The 10,095-nt window shown below is 41.6% G+C and overlaps 1 pseudogene; it reads left to right on the top strand.

Moving 5' to 3' along the window:
* Positions 1-7,830: 7,830 nt before the first annotated feature.
* Positions 7,831-9,108, top strand: LOC140524190 (aspartate aminotransferase, mitochondrial pseudogene; annotated as a pseudogene).
* Positions 9,109-10,095: the final 987 nt, after the last annotated feature.

Genomic DNA, 10,095 nt, shown 5'->3' with positions numbered 1-10,095 from the left:
CAATCTAGAAGAAATGACAAACAAGAAAACTTCTGAGATGTGAGGCCTGACTACACCAATGCCATATGGTGGTGAAAAGACCCAGGGAGAGGAAGAAAGAAAAACCTGTGAATTTTTGCTTTGTATGTAGCCCAGAAGGTCAAAGTCTAGGCATCAAGACACAACAACACAGGCAACCTAAAAATAAGTTGACCTCTTAAAGTGACCCTTTGGTTTTCCCAAGGACTTGGTCAAAGAATTCTGCATTTGAGTCCAGCTCCATGGTATGAAGGTGGGTCCAACCAAGGACATAAACCTTTGTAGATACCTATGGGAAAGGGCTTTGTAATCACAATACAGGGGCTTGCTTCAGTTATCAATGGCAAAATGTAGCCATGGCTATGCCAAGTATATTTTATGGGGTGGTAGAAAAAGGATTTGTATTCCAGATTACTTCAGCATGGAGAAGTGTTCACAACTAATACAGCAATCCATTTATGACTTAGGTGAGAAGTAACTTAGGTGAGAAGTAAGGAATTGCCAGAGGCACCTAGAGGTTAAGGTTGGTTTACCAGTCTTGAAACTGGTTAGTTTCAAGAAGTTTCAGATGCCAGGATCTGAATTTTAGGTCCAGCTCCCAATCCTCAGTGCTATATTGCTTCAGCATAAATTTGATTAAAGGAACAAATCAACAGAAATCTATTTTCTCTCCCTCCCATCTCATTGAAAAAATCCAACAAACAAATATATTCCTTGTAATAAATATGCATAGTGAAGCAAAACAAATTCCCTCAATGACTGTATACAAAAATTTATTATGTCTCATTCTACACCCTAAATCCATCACCTTTCTGTAATGGATAGCATGTTTCATCATCTGTTCTCTGAAATCGTGAATGGTCATCACATTGATCATAGCTTACAGTTTTCAAAGTTGTTTGTTTTTTCCAGTGTCATTATATAAATTGTTCTCCTGGTCCTGCTCACGTCATTCTTCATCAATTTATAAAAATCCTCACAATTGTTCATTTTTATAATATTGATGTGATAGTGTAAATTGTTCTTTTGGAAAATAGATTTCTGCTAAATTTAAAAAAATAGGTGGTGTGTGCATGTGCTACAGATGCTAAATATTGCCCTTTCAGATAACATCACTGTATTATTAATTTTACTTAACTGTTTTATGGTATTACAAGAAACCTATCATGAAGTGTTTATAATGTAAAAACAAAACACATCAATATAACTTTAAAAAGGAACAAATCCCAATTACTTCAAGAGAATTTGTCAGGAAAGGATTCCTACCCGTTCTGTTCAATTCAAGATACCATTAGAATAACCAGCTAGGTAGATAATACAGTTCCAGATAATCATGCTTGCGTTTAATCCGTGGATACATTTGCTATTATCTGGGACTATGTGAATTGAATTTTCTTTTGATATTTCCATGAATATCATCGTTGTGCCACTTGCCCAGAGGACTTTAATCAGAAGTCTTGTATAAATTAATGAAATAATGGATCAGATCCTTTGCCAGTTAACTGGTGATTAAGAACCATAGAAGACATTCACAATGAAGCAAATAGGTTTTATGTATGTAATGCAGTCTGATTCTGTCACCACATCTTGAAAGAGTGAGAGAACTCATGACAACCGATGCCTAAATGAGTGCCAGGCAATTTCAAGGGTGAAGAATTGTGGAACCGCTCACTTCGGCAGCATATATAACAATAATAATAAAAAAAAAGAATTGTGGAACTAAAAGTAAGTCCCCATTGGGGGTAGTAAGGAGGCAAAGGAAGAAAAAGTCAGTTTTCTCTCTAGAACTTTGATGGCAGGAAAGAGAACTTTAATAGAAGAGTGAGAGTAGAGTTTGTCTATAGCAGGCATAAAGCTATCATGATCATTAAACTAAATAATCTAGAGGAACCAGGGTTGGTTATTGGATGGTGGCATTAGAAAGATCCCTGAGTCAGTAGCAGGTCATAGGGTGCTGGAAGCAGGAAGACTTGGAACTCACACCCAAACTTTCAATGATACCTATTTTGATACAATTACTTACTACCCATGTTGTCTTGGGCAAGCCATCGAACATGCCTATACCTCAGTTTCCTCGTCTATTGCAGGAAAGGACTGAACTAGATGACATTTTCTCTGAGGTCCTCAAAAATCTATAGATATGTCATAGATGACTTTCTAATCTTGTAGAGAACAGTTGTTCATACTCCTGGCCTCTACTTATTTTCTGTTGCTCATAGGATCATAGAGTTAAAGCTGGAAGGAGCCATAAAGATCATTAAATCCAACTCCCCTCTGGCATAGAAATAAGGAAATTGAGGCAAGGAGAGGTTAAGGGACTAGTAATTATATAACTGTCCAGATAAAACTTTTATTGACCCTCATTTCACTCTCCCTGAGATTGTTCCCTATTCAAGGAGTTTAAGTTTTTCCTTAGCCTGGAGATTAGTGTCATTATGGAAAGTCTAAAGGTAGTATTTATTGCAATATCCCTCTTAGATTATTCTGTCTTGCTTTTGTACCCCTTTCAATTTCTGAAGGGGATTGCAGAATACTATGTTCATTATAAAAGAATGAATTCTCAGCTCTCTTTCTTCGTAACACTATTAAACCATTAAAAAGCTGAAGATGCCTTAATCATATTCAGCAGGGTCATCCCTAGAGCTACTTGTGAAATAACCTCTTTCTGCACGCCTCTTACACCCAGCATCCTTTGTTGTTGTTGAAGTTGTATCTGACTCCTGGTGACCTCATTTAGGGTTTTCTTGGCAAAGATACTGGAGTGGTTTACCGTTTCCTTCTCCAGCTCATTTTATAGATGAGGAAAGTGAGACAAATGAGGTTAAAGTGACTTGTCCAGCTAGTAAGTATCTGGAACTAGATTTGAACTCAGGGCTCAGAGGAGTCTTTCTGACTTCAGACCAGGCACTCAATCCATTGGACCACTTTTACCTTCCCACTTTTCACCATTCTATGAAATAATCCCTCTTCAGCTCTCCTCAGACAGTTGCCTATCAAAATCTCTTTTAGAGACAGCCAAGTGGGGTAGTGGATAATGCTGTGGAATTGAAATCAGAAAGGCCTGAGTTTAAATCTAGCCTCAGACATTTATTAGCTGTGTGACCCTGGGTAAGTCACATCACCTCTGTGCTTCAGTTTCCTTATCTATAAAGTAGACACAATAATAGCACCTACTTCCCAGTATTATTGCTAGGATAAAATGAGATAATATGTATGATATTTTGCAATACTTAAAGTGTTATGTAAATGGTAGCTAGCTATGATTTTTTCAAGAAAGACTCCAACATTCATTTACACTCTAGTAAATACATTAACCATTATAAACAGTCATTTTTGGTCATTTTCATACCATGTCGCCTCTACTTAAACTATCAGTCAGTCAATAAGATTTATCAAGCACCTACTGTGTGTTAGGCTGGGGAAACAAAAACAGGCAAAAGGTAGTTCCTACCCTCAAGGAACTCAGATTCTAATAGATCACTACTTCCTCTCAAAGGAACTCGGGACTCTGCCTCTGGACCCACCCTGGGTTGTGAGAGGTGAGCTTTTGCCTTATTTTTCCTGGAACTAGGCTTCCAAACCACTTTCCAGTAATGACCATGTCATACGGCCATGACATAGGTTGCCCCCTCTCTTTCCAATTCCCCTTGATACTGTCTTCTCCCATTAGAATATAAGCTGCTTGAGGGTGGGGATTATCTTACTTATTTGTATTCCTAGGGTGTAGCCCAGTGTTTGGCATGTAGTATATGCTGAAAAAATCCTGTCAATTATTGATGGGCCTATTTTTCTGTCTACATATCTATCAATCAGTCTATCTATCTGACAGTGGGTTTTCCCTAGTTTGACAGAAATCTCAGCCCACCATAAAGACCATACCTACTTTAATGCTGATTAAAGTTGGCCCAGGTAAATGTTTGGTTGTCAGTCTGCCCAGACTATACTGCTCATTGTTTCTTATTCCTTTTGCTTATCACAAAACAGTCCTTTTGTCATGAGCACATCTTTAGCTCCCCAGGCTTTCCCACCTCTCATTGCTGGAAAAGCTAGAAAGCATCTTTCCCCAAAGAAATGTGCTGCCTTGGGGGATCACTGGCTTCCAGCCCTTGGCTTGACTTCTCAGTCCTGCTTGGTTTCTCTTACCAGACAGTTACATGGGATGTTTCCCAAATCATCTTAGAGATCAGTAGGGAAACAATTTATAGACCCTAGTCCAAAAGATACTATGAGGAAAAGAACCAACGTTTGACTTTATGGTGGCATTACCATGCCTTTGTTGGAGCAGGATAATGATAGTACGGCAACAGGACTTTTGTTCTCCTGTAAACTTGATGCCTTTGCAGGATTCTTTTATTTCCCTAAACTGAGCTTCTTTTCGCTCCTGGAACATGTTACTCCCATTCCCTGACTCTGTATTTTTTCCCTGGCTGTCCCCTACCCCCAGTATTGGGAATGTTCTCTATCCTCACCTCCCTCTCCTGGCTTCCCTGACAGCTTCCTCCAACACTGGGAATGTTGTCTATCCTCACCTCCATCTCCTGGCTTTCCTGACAGCTTCCTCCAACATTGGGAATGTTGTCTATCCTCACTTCCATCTCCTGGCTTCTCTGACTTCTCTACCTCCATATTGGGAATGTTCCCCTCCTCACCTCCATCTCTTGGTTTCCCCAACTTCTCCACCCTCATATTGGAAATGTTTTCCATTCTCAACTCCAGCTCCTGGCTTCCCTGGTTACCATTCCCCCATAATGGGAATGTTCTCCATCCTCACCTCCTCCTCCTGGCTCTCCTGGTTTCCTTCAAGACTCAATTCAAATCCCACCTTCTTGCAAGCAATCTTTCCTTGCCTCCCTCCCTGACTCCCCCTTTGCTCTTATTCCCTTTGAGATTACCTTACGTTTACATTGTACATATCTTGTACATACAACTTGTTGTATGTTGTCTCCTCCATCAGAATGTAAGCTTGTTAAGAGAAGGATCCTATTTTTGCCTTTCTTTGTATTTTTCTCAAACTTAGCACAGTGCCTGACACTTAGGACTGGCTTAATAAATGCTTGCTGATTGAATTCTAATAAAGCAAATGTGGGGAGGGGGGAGGCAGGGATGTGACTCATCAGCTAGTCCAGTAGGAGGTGGGAGCTGCTAGAACATGAAGATCTTTCTTTCTTTCTCACAGGAGAGATGTTACAAGAGTTGGCAAAAGATTGAATATGTGACGTGAGTATGAGTGAGAAGTGAAGGGCGACACTGAGGTTATGAGCCTGAGTGACTGGGACAATGGTGGTGCCTTCGACAGTAATAAGAGTGTTTCAAAGAAGGAAGGATTAGGAGGGAAAGGTAATGGGTTCAGTTTTGTATGTGATGTGTTTAAGATGTCTGTAGCAGTCCAGTTCTGGATATCCAATGGACAATTGGAAATGTGAGACTTAAGATCTGAAAAGAGATTAAGGATGAATAAATAGGTCAGGAAATCGTCTACACAGAGCTGATAATTGAATCCCTTGGAAATAATAAAACATCCAAGCTAGAGAGTAAAAAGGGAGATGAAAAGAGGGGCCAAGACAGAGCCTCGGGGACGTCCATGGTTAGCATGACATAGATGATGATCTTCCAAAGGAGACAGAAGGATTGGTCAGAGAGGCAGAGGAGAACCAGGAGAGAGCAGTGTCATAGACAACTGGAGAAAATGTGAAGGAGAAGAAAGTGATTGCCCATGGCAAAGACTGTAGAAAAGCTATGAAGGATGGGGATTGACAAAAGGTCATTAAATATGGCAATTAAGAGATCATGGGGAACTTGAGCAGAACAGTTTTGGTTTAATGATAACGTGTGAAAAGAGATTGTACAGAGTTAAGAAGAGAGAGAGAGAAAAGGAAGAGGAGGTACTGATTGTACATCCCTTCATTTTGCTAAACTGTTCCCTCTTCCCTTTTTTTTTTAAAAATAAGGGATGACCCTCTGGTAGGGGGAGGGAGGAAGAGAGAGGGAGACAGAGAGAGAGAGAGAAATATATATTTTATATATATATAGAGAGAGAGACAGAGAGACAGAGATAGAGAGACAGAGGCAGAGACACAGAGAGACACACAGAGAAACAGAGAGGCAGAGATACAGAGATAGAGATACAGGCAGAGACAGAGACTGGAAAACATAAGTGAAATAAAAACAAAATATCTTAATAAAACATTCAAAGCAAGAATTGGGGATGTTTAGCCTGGGGAGACGGTAAGGAGAGAGGGGCATATGGGAGCAGTTCCAAGTATTTGAAAGGTTGTCTTATGGGAAGTACTGTGCTGAACACTGGCAATACAAAACCTAATGTGTGAGAGCCTCTGGCCTCAAGGAGTTTATATTCTAAACAAAGAGATGACCTGCACACAGAATATTAACAAACTCTTAAAGAGCTTACTTTATTGTGTCCCCAGGACCTAGTACAATGTTGCAACCCATAGTGTGGACTTAATAAATGCTTGTTGATCGATTGACATCAGTTTATACAGAATATATACAAAATGAAGGGAAAGCAGTTCAGGGCAGGGTCCCCTAGCAGTTGGCATTGGTGGGGGTGGAATACAGGTATTGTTTGAGCTGAGTCTTGAAGGAAGCCAGGGGTTCCATGAGACAGAAGGGAGGAGGGAGAATATTCCAGGCAAGGAGATGAGTATACAAAGCACAGACAAATGAAATGTAGCCTCAGTAGAGCAAGTTGGCCTGTTCTCCTGGGATACAGAGTGTGTAGACAGGAATAAAACATAAGATGAGTAGAAAAGTAAGAAGGGCCAGGTTATGAATATGAATAATATATTGTATAATAATATAGTATTAAATGAATATGAATAATATTCATTTAAATGCCAAAAAGAAGATTTTATGTATGATCCTGGAGGCAATAGGGAATCTTTGGAGTTTTGTGTGTGTGTGTGACCTAATCAAATCTCCATTTTAGTAAAATCACTTTGGTTGCTATGGATGGATTGAATATGGAGACAAGATTAGACTGGTTTAGACTAGATCCCACAACACAGAATAGAGGAATACTGGAAGAAAACTGTAGCGAAGTTGGGTCTGGTGACACATGTATACAGTCTGGTCTACTGCAGATGCTAAGGGTGGTGGATCAGCTTATTTCAGGAGTTCTGAACCACAGTAGGTGCTAAAGTCAAGCTGGCATCTACACTGTCTGGCACCAATTTAGCGAGCCCCAGGGTGGGAGGAAGAGAGAGAGACTCTAGGCTACTTTAGGACAGATGAATAGGTCCAGGCAGGTAGTGCCTGGAACATAGCAGGTGCTTAATAAATGATTGTTGCATTAATTCTGTCCATTGATCTGGGTCAAAGCTTCTGTTCTAAGCAGCAGGGGGATGGGGCTTGTAAGTGGCCATTGAACTCTAGACTGAGAAAATAAAATGAAAAAATTTGTAAAGGCAAATTCTGTCTCAGTATAAGAAAAAAAACTTTTTAATACTTAGAGTTCTCCAAAAGCAGATAGAAGGCCGTCAGAAGCAGTGCATTCCCCTACTATGAAGACTTGCAGATGAGTCTCTGCCTAGAAGGTTGTCGAGGAAATGGATTCCTGTTCAGGTAGGATTTGGACCAGAATGATCTTTGAGATCCCTCTTACTAGGCATTCTGGGATTCAGAGAAAATAACAAAGTAGACACTTTATATTTGGAGACTTAGCGGTGTTCTCTTTGAAATGAGGGGATCAGACTAAGGGACTGCTAACCTCCTTTTGAAAAACATGGTTCGGTGTGGCTGCATCCACCCACCCTCTTGCCCACAGTAGGTCATCTCTCCATCTCTCCGCTCATCATGGCACTGCTACAACCCTGCTGTCTGCTCTCTGGAGCCACCTCCTTTCACCCGGGCCTTGGAGAGGCCACTGCCACCAGAGCCAGTTCTTGGTGGACCCACGTAGAGATGGGACCCCCCGACCCTATTTTGGGGGTTATAGAAACATTTAAGAGGGACACCAACAGCAAGAAGATGAACCTGAGAGTTGGGGCCTACTGAGATGGCAATGGGAAGCCTTATGTCTTCTAAGTGTCCGTAAGGCAGAGGCTCAAACTGCAGAAAAGAACATGGATAAAGAGTACCTGCCCATCACAGGACTGGCTGAATTCTGCAAGGCATCAGCAGAGTTGGCACTAGGTGAAAATAACAGTTCTGAAAAGCAAATGATATGTCACCGTATAGACCATTTCTGGAACTGGAGCATTAACAGTGGGAGTCAGTTTTCTGTTACGGTTCTTCAAATCCAGCTGGGATGTCTATCTTTCAAAACTATCCTGGGGAAATCACACCACCATCTTCAGGCAAGCTGGCATGCAGCTGAATGGCTAACACTACTACGACCCCAAGACTTGTGGCTTTGACTTCACCAGAGCCTTGGAAGACATTTCAAAAATCCCAGAGCAGAGTGTCATCCTTTTACATGCCTGTGCTCACAACCCCACTGGGGTCGATCCTCAGCCTGAGCAGTGGAAAGAAATAGCCTCCTTGGTAAAGCAAAGGAACTTCTTTGTCTTTTTTGACATGGCATACCAGGGTTTTGCCAAGTGGGGATGTCAACAAGGATGCCTGGGTTGTTCGCCACTTCATTGATCAGGGCATTAATGTCTCTCTTTGTCAGTCATATGTCAAGAACATGGGCCTGTATGGTGAACTTGTGGGAGCCTTTACCATGGTTTGTAAAGATGCTGATGAGGTCAAAAGCGTAGAATTCCAGTTGAAAATTCTGATGAGTCCCATGTATTCCAACCCCCCTCTCAATGGGGCCCAAATTGCTGCCATGATCCTGATCTGAGGAGCCAGTGGTTGCAAGAGGTCAAAGACATGGCAGATTGCATCATTAGCATGCGGACCCAGCTGGTTTCCAACTTCAAGAAAGAGAGCTCCTCGCACAATTGGCAGCACATCACTGACCACATTGGCATGTTTTGTTTCACAGTCCTGAAAGCTGATCAGGTGGAATGGCTGACCAAGGAGTTCCCCATCTATATGACAAAAGATGGCTGCATTTCCATAGCAGGGGTCACATCAGGCAATGCAGGATACCTTGCCCATGCCATTCACCAAGCCACCAAATAACTCTCTGTGGCGTGAAGGAGCAGAGACAACCTTCCCACCTTCAGACTCTGCTTTTTAAGATTCAGAGAGATGATTGAGCTGATGAAGATAGGAACGGTGTGAGAATTCCTTTCAACCACACTGCTTAATGTTGAGCCGTTGAAAGTGTCTCAGAACAACACCTGTGAGTAGGCTAAAGGCATCTGAGCCTAGTGTTTGGAGCTTTGTGGGTCTAACCCAAACTTCCCAGCCCATCCTCCACACCTTTTCCAAAACATTTTATGTTTACGGTAACTCTATCAAAAATCCCACCCTGAAACCAGAATTCCTCTCTTCTTCCCTCAGTCTTAGATCTCCTGGCATTACAATGTTGTTCAAGAGCTTTAATCTAGGTAATAAATATTACTTAGCCCACATACCAGAAATCTCTGTGGTGCTAAAAACTTCCAAAGAAGGCTTGCCCAGTCCTGACTCCCTCCTCTTACTGGCCTCCCACGACTTATGGAGGCACCTCGTATCACAAATGCTGCTATTGTGCAGCATCTTGGCTTCAAGAAATAACTGCAAAGGGAGGTGGCTCTCACCCATTGGACATCTAAGACGTTTTTAAACTTTCCCCTCCTCCCCCATTTTTATTGCTGTCCTTTCTCTTTGACCCAAAGATCCAAATCTGCTGTAGATTTTCTCCCTCTGTTGAAGTAAACTGCAAACCCTTCCCCTATCAGGATCCATATACTTGGAGAATTAAGTAAAATATAATTTAAGAGAAGAGCATATTCACTCCTCCCCTTTCTCAGCAACAGACAGAGGAGGAGAATTCAGTAAAGTGACTACACTTTAATATTGGCATCATTGTAAAGTTCTTCATTGTACCCCCTTTCTACCACGTCCCCACCAGACCCCATCAATGTGGTTGTACAATAAATAGCCTGTTTACGACAAGTCTGTAGAGGAGGCGGGGAGTCAGTCCTGGGAGAAGGGTATTTTGAGCTGTGGTTGTAAGCTTCT

Source organism: Notamacropus eugenii, chromosome 2 (genome assembly GCF_028372415.1).
Source record: "Notamacropus eugenii isolate mMacEug1 chromosome 2, mMacEug1.pri_v2, whole genome shotgun sequence".
Classification (NCBI taxonomy): domain Eukaryota; kingdom Metazoa; phylum Chordata; class Mammalia; order Diprotodontia; family Macropodidae; genus Notamacropus; species Notamacropus eugenii.
The sequence above is the reverse complement of the archived record's forward strand: the minus strand, read 5'-3'. Positions and strand labels throughout refer to the sequence as shown.